Source organism: Arachis ipaensis, chromosome B8 (genome assembly GCF_059453495.1).
Source record: "Arachis ipaensis isolate K30076 ecotype BB chromosome B8, ASM5945349v1, whole genome shotgun sequence".
NCBI classification, from domain to species: Eukaryota; Viridiplantae; Streptophyta; class Magnoliopsida; order Fabales; family Fabaceae; genus Arachis; species Arachis ipaensis.
Window position 1 is genome coordinate 26,846,589 of NC_142443.1, and position 7,608 is coordinate 26,854,196.

Below are 7,608 nucleotides of genomic sequence, written 5' to 3' on the forward strand. Positions count from 1 at the left end.
ATTGGGTCGAGATTGGATTCACGGAGTTGGAGCCATACCATCTACTGTACATCAAAGTCTACTTCTTTGGACAGAGGATGGCAAGCTAGAAGATGTTAAGGCAGATTCGAATCTTTATGTCGAACAACTGCATGTCGATTTCAAGATGTATAACCCAAAACTGAAGCCTTTGAATGTTGACAGGGCATTGAATTCCTATAATTGCGAAGGTTGCTACTTGTCTTTGGAAGGTTTAACCGTGAAGTTGTGCTATCCACATCTGGATGTGAGCCCAACTGGTTGGGATTGTCTATCTTAAGGGTTGTTTGACATATTGTTCGATGGACCAGGTTCGAGATGTCTCTGACTAACTGGTAACTTTAAATAATTATTTAAGTCATTTTCCTTCTGTAGAAAATAAAGGTGGTTTCTCTGATGAAGTAGAATCATTTAGAAATGTAAGTTCTTTTCTTAATTATAACAACTCGATGACTTCAATCGAGTTTAGTCATGGTTTAAGTTTGTTTCTCTTATGTAATACGAATGATATTTCATTTCAAACTGCTGATTTAATAGCAAAATTCCATTTTGTTGAAAATAAAGCTGTTGTTAATCCAGCAAAAGATTGAATTCGTTCTGTCTATAATGAATCTGTTGATCTCTCTTTTGATTGCATCTATGATTTAGAATCTTTGGGTTTAGAAAAATATTCAGTAAAAGATGAGGATCACTTCAAAGGGTTTGAATCTCAAGATCCCCTAGAAGAAATTAATTTAGGGTTTCTTGATGATGTTTGAATCACTTATATTTGTAAAGATCTTGTTGATCCTTTTCGATCTGAACTTTTCCATCTTTTATATGAATTCAAAGATTGTTTTGCTTGGGATTATCATGAAATGCCTAGTCTCGAGCATTCTTTTGTAGAACATCGATTAGCATTGAAACCAAATGCTCGACCTGTAAAGCAAACTCCTCGACATTTTGCTCCAGAAATCAATCAAAAGATTAAGAAAGAAATAGAACGGTTGATCAAAGTAAAGTTTATTCGAACCACACGTTATGTTGAATGGGTTTCGAATATTGTTCCTGTGATGAAGAAAGATGGAAAGTTAAGGGTGTGCATTGACTTTCGAGACTTGAATAATGCTACACCGAAATATGAGTATTTTATGCCAATTACAGACATGTTAATCGATTCTGTAGCGGAAAATAAAATTTTGAGTTTTATGGACGGTTATTCAGGTTATAACCAAATCTTCATTGCAGAGGATGATGTGTCCAAAACTGCTTTTCGTTATCCCGGGCCATTAGGCACTTATGAGTGGGTGGTTATGCCTTTTGGTTTGAAAAATGCTAGTGCAACTTATCAGCGAGTAATGAATGCTATATTCCATGAGTATATTGGGAGATTTATGGAGGTATATATTGATGATGTTATGGTCAAATCGATTTCGGTGGATCAACATATTGATCACTTAAGGAGAGCGTTTGTCACTATGAGGAAGAAAGGGTTAAAAATGAATCCTTTGAAATGTGCTTTTAGTGTATCGGCTGGAAATTTCCTAGGTTTTGTCGTTCATAAAAAAGGAATTACAATCGATAAGAGCAAAGCTGATGCAATATTAGCGTTCTCTGCACCTAGATCGAAAAAAGAAGTGCAATCTTTCCTAGGAAAGGTGAATTATCTTCGAAGGTTTATTTCAAATCTTTCTGGTCGAACTCGAGTGTTTGTACCTTTAGTAAAACTAAAGAATGATTCACACTTTGAATGGACAGATGAGCATCAACAGGCATTTGATTCAATAAAAGCTTATTTGTCCAAGGCTCCGATTATGGCGAATTTTCGTCCATACGAGCCTTTAAAATTGTACATTGCAGCATCTGAAAACACCATTGGGTGTATGTTAGCCCAAGATGATGAGAATAAAAAATGAACGGGCGGTTTATTACCTTAGTCGAGTATTGACTGATATTGAGACAAGGTATTCCCCGACAGAGAAGTTGCGTTTATCTTTGTATTATGCTTGTATGAAATTAAAGTGTTATATGGTTGCTAAATTGGTAAAAGTTGTAGCACAAACTGATCTCGTCAAATATATGTTGAGTTCTCCGATGTTACGAGGCCGTTTAGGAAAATAGATGCTAGCTTTGACCGAATTCGATGTACAATATGTCCCGGCCAAAGCTGTGAAAGGCCAAGTCATTACAGATTTTCTCGTTGATAATTCGAATAATCTGAATGACCAGGGGGCAAATGTACTCGACATTAAAGTCGATTATTGGAAGTTGTATTTTGATGGATCGAAGCACAAAGATGGTGCAGGGGTTGGAATTCTTATTATCTCACCAGAAGGGATTCCATCAGAGTTTTTGTTTGAGCTAAAGTATCCTTGCTCGAATAATATGGCAGAGTATGAATCTTTAACTTTTTGATCTTGAAATATTGATCGATAAAGGGGCTTTGGAAGTCCAATTCCTAGGTGATTCTCAGTTAGTTTTAAAGCAGTTATCGAAGGAGTTTAAATGCAATAATGAGAAGTTGCAAAAATATTTAACAACGGCTCGGGAGTTGTTAACTTCTTTTTGAAAAGTTTCTTTGGTTCACATTCCAAGGATTCATAATGAGATTGCTAATGAGTTAGCCCAAATTGCTTCGAGACATAAAGTCTGCCCAGAAACTTTGACAAAATTAGCTAGTATCCATCAAATTTTAGTGCCTGCGGATGAAAGGGAGGCTTTGTGTATATATGAATGAGAAGATAATGATTGGAGAAAGCCTATTGCTGAGTATTTAAAGAATCCCAGTATTGCAGTCGATAAAAAGGTAAAATTGCAAGTAATAAATTTTGTCTTAATGGCTGATGAGTTGTATAAGAAAGGAATCAATGGAAGTCTATTGAGATGTTTAGGCCAAGATGATAAAGACATTGCTTTGGGTGAATTCCACAAAGGGATATGTGGTGCTCATCACGCTGGAAAAAGATAAAATGGGTATTATATCGCAATCATGTGTACTGGCCATCTATGATTAAAGATTGTATCGAATATGCAAAGGCGTGTCAGGAGTGTCAAAAACATAGTTCGATACAACAGATCCTAGCATCTGAGTTGCATTCGATCATAAAGCCATGGCCGTTTAGAGGTTGGGCTTTAGATCTAATTGGTTTGATTCACCCTCCTTTATCGAAACATCATAAATTTATTTTGGTTGTAATTGATTATTTCACAAAGTAAGTTGAAGCAGTTCCTTTAATAGAATTAGGTCAAAATGAAATAATAGATTTATTGAGGAACATATAATCCATCGATTTGAGATTCCTCAAACATTGAGCACTGATCAAGGGACTATGTTTACTGGTCAGCGCATCAAGAATTTTGCAGCTTCGAGAAATATCAATATGGTTACTTCAACCCCCTATTATGCACAGGCCAATGGGTAAGTTGAGGCAGTAAATAAAATTCTGATAGGCTTGATTAAAAAGCAAATTGGAAGTAGACCTCGAACTTGGCATGAAACGTTAAGTCAAGTACTATGGACTTATCGAAATTCACCAAGAGGGTCGACAGGTACGTCGCCTTATAAATTAGTTTATGGCCATGATGCTGTGCTCCCATTGGAAATCAATTTGAATACTTTGAGGGTATCAAAACAGAATGACTTGCCAGTTGATGATTATTGGAATGCTATGTTTAATGAGTTAAATGAATTAGACTCAGAGCGAATATTGGCATTGGAGAATATGATTCGATAAAAAGAAAGTGTTGCTCGAAATTATAATCGTTGAATAAAAGAGAAGTGTTTTAGTATAGGCGAGTTGGTTTTAAAAGTTATTTTGCCAATGGAAAAAAAATCGAGAATTCTTGGTAAATGGTCACATACTTGGGAAGGTCATTTTCAAGTGATAGGATTGTATTCGGGGAATGCATATAGGATCAAGGATATCGAGTCAAGAAATATAATTAGCTCGATTAATGGAAAGTATTTAAAGCAATATTATTGTTTGCTAAATTAAAGTCAAAATGCATAAGTCCGAAAGAAAGGAAGACCATTACAAATACTAAAATCTAAGGAGAAGAAATATGAGGCGCCATTGAAAGTGCCTTAGCATACCTTTACCCTTTCATTTTTCAGAACTGAAAGTGCCTCAGCATGCCTAAATTTTTCGTATTGGACCTTGTAAATTTATTTTCCACATTCTTCTTGTTTGGTCTCAATAGAAACAATTTCTTGGATGAGTTGTTGTTGTTCTTGCTGGGCAGTGGCCAGAGGTGTGGCTATATCAGCTCTTCTTTTGCGAATTTTGGCAAGTTTTTCATTAATCTGGGCCAATTCCACTTTAAGTTTTATCTCTTCCTTATCATAATGAGCTTGAACAGAAATAGCCTGAGAGATTCTCAAATCGAATTTTTTACGGGAACCTTTGATCGATTGAAGGGCTGCAGTATAGCCTTCTGTCTCAATTTTGATCTTAGCTTCTTCGTTTTTGATTTTTTGAAGCTTGTTCTGGGTAGCTACACTATTGTTGGAAATTTGTTTGAATTGATGGACTATGGCAGAATGTTGAGTAGGAGCTGGAAGTTCAAAAGCAGAGCTCAAAAGATCGGACAAAAGCTTGTTAAGGGCTGCATCATTAATCCAGTCAGTAGGTGAATGGTCCAAGAGTTTGAGGAGTGATAGAAGTTGTTCTCGAGTATTAACATTCAGCTCGAATGAAGGACCATATGTAGAAGGACCAAGGAGTACAGGGGCAGGAATAGGCACTTCATCTTCTTGGATAGCTTGATTTAGGATGGAAATCAGGTTGGCCAAAGTGGCACTTGTAGGTTCAGTAGAAATACCCAAATTTCCAGATCCTTGACTAAGGGGTGTTTGAAATTCAGTTTGTTGAGGAGGACTGGAGGTTCTTTGAGGAGAAGGAAAGGTTTCCAGGACTCTCGATGGAGAATCCGATTTAGGACCAGTAGTCTCAGCAACTCGAGATTGGGAGTCAGAATCAGGGGTTACTTGGAATTCGGACGAAGGTGCAGCCTAAATAATTGGAGAGGTATCTTCAGTACTCAAAGTTCACGTTGGTGAGTTTTGGGTATGCTCTGTTGTTAGATCAACCACCTATGACCCAGTGGGAGGTGGAAACGCGACTTGGAGAGGCTGAACGGATCCTATAACCTGGATTGATGAGTGGGATGTGGATTGCCTTGTGTCTTGTTGTTGTTGTTGATGTTGTTGATCAAGTGCCGGTGGTGAGGTGATCAATTGAGCAGCAGTAGTGGGCTGAAATGTGATATGCAGTAAATCAAGATTTATTTTGACTAAATTGAAAAATATGTGAAAATGGTAAAAGGTTACATGAATGGGTCTTATTCTTCGAACCAATTGAAGACCTAAATCTGAGTCAACTGTATCCTCTGATTGGGAGAAAACAGCAAGGATGTTCTGCATAGATGGTTCACTATCTTCAGAAGATCTTTCGCTCGACTGTTGCAACTGTAACTGATGAAAGATTGAAATTAAGAGTTGTTAAGTAAATGTGATTTTCAAAATATTTCAGTTTGAAGTGCATGTGTATAAGTAGAGAATAGTTACCCTTCTGGAAGTTCTTGTGGGAGTCCTTCGACTCTTTCGTTGCGGTTGTCGTGAGGAGGTTGTGGTGTCAGCCTTTCTTTTTTTAGGTCTTTTAGGAGAATCCTCAGCAGCAGGGGCCGTTCGAACAGCAAAATGCTTAATTTCTTCTAAGGAACGATTGTACCTAGAGTAGTAAGCAGTGCACCATTCGAAGCAAGATTTGGTGATATATAAACTTCGATCATAAACAAGGTAGTTAAAATACTCTCTCTGTTGTTGATTTTTCAAGAGACAGACATCAAGTTCTCTTTGTGAAGTCAGAGTGATATGGAAAAATGGCTTATTGTTTCGAGTGAGTGGAGTTGGGATAGCTTGTGAGAAGCCCAGTTGTCTGGATGTGAAATGAGGGACGTACAAATTCACTTTAAACCTTTCTTTTTTGTGCTGGGGTAGCCTTGTAGGAAACACTTGAACAGCCAAAAAATTCGCACAACTTCGATTTGCAAGTTCATTTTCTTCAGCATCATTTGGAAAGAGTAAGCGCTCAAGCCACGCAGGACCACAATTTCGACGTAAAAATAGGGCGAAATTGAGGTTTTCATTGTAAAAGTCTTTACAGGAATGGAAGAGGGAGAAAACAGCGCAAAATTGGTCTTCATCCGATTGCGTGTCTAGGAAGTTTGGCTTGAAATTGGCAAATCAGAAGCCTTCGATGTGCTGTTTATCGGTAGCACCACCTCCAGGTTTGATCATATATTTTTCAAAAATGGAATTGAGCCATAGTTGGAGAAGCCAGAGAGGGCTACCTGTGATGATTAAATAATTGTTTCGGAGACAATTTACAAACTGACCAGGCTCTTCAAAAATATGCCCTAGAAAAAGTTTGGCCAAATTGAGATTATTTCCTTCATGAAGCAGAGCAGTCAGAGGAAGGAAAAACTTTGACATCTGGACACTTCAGGAGCAGAAGACGATTGCATTTAGCCAAAAAAATAAAAAGGCTACATGTTCATCATCTGTAATAGCAGTGCCCTCTTTACCTATGTGATGAGCAATAAAATCACTATAAGAAGTTGTGGGGGCAATGTTGTATTGTTGTCTGGGCTGCATGTCAGAGGTGAAATCTGGAGGACTTATTGGAAGTCCTATAATAGCGGCTACGTCCAGGAGAGACATACCGATCATTCCAAAAGGAAGGTGAAAATTGTTGGTAGTCCTATTCCAAAAGAAGGTTACGGCTCCAATCATCCAATGGAGCGTTGAATGTGAGAAATGGGAGAGTCTTAGAAGGTCCTGGATCCCAAGAGCCCCCCAAGCGGCTCTTTTTGTGGGAGCAAGGCACTCATACCAGGCTGTGAAGTAAGTCCCTCGAGGGTTGATCTTTGGGTTCTTCCTGAAGGGTTTTTGGTTGATGAAGAAGGAGATATCGAGGTCTTGGTTGATCAATAAATCCTCCCCTTGAGCACTAGGGAAGAAAGGTAATTTCTTGTTTGCCCTTTCCAGGGTTTCGATAGGTCCAATGAAACATTGGACGTCTCCACCTACCGTAAGGGAATTAAGATTCTGGGATCATTGGTTTGAAGCTATGGGTCGTCAATGACTTCGTCGTTGACTTGATTTAACACATGAAGAGCTAGAGGTGCTGGTGAATCAATCATGGGGCCTTTGCCTTTCTCTTGGGCAGCGGCATAAGATGATGAAGCAGCCATTGCAGAGCAAAGAGGAATAAAGATTGGAGAATAGAAGTTGTATAAGAAATATGGATGCAAGAGAAATTGAGAGAATAAGGGTTCGAGAAAGTCTAACAAAGGCGGAAGCGTCGAATTTAAAGGGAGTTTCACTGTAGCTGTTATCGCAGATGGAGTTCAAAGAGAAAGGAGGTAACTTTGCAAAGAAGGCAAAGTGGTGGAGAGATAAAGCGCAAGTCACAGGAAACGTGTCAAACGGGTTAGTATTAATGGGGAAGTTAAATGGTAATTATTACTGATTCAGGAGATTGAAGTTTGAATTAGGATTAAGTGTTTCGTCTTCCAAAAACAATTTTGAAGACAAACACATTAATCCAA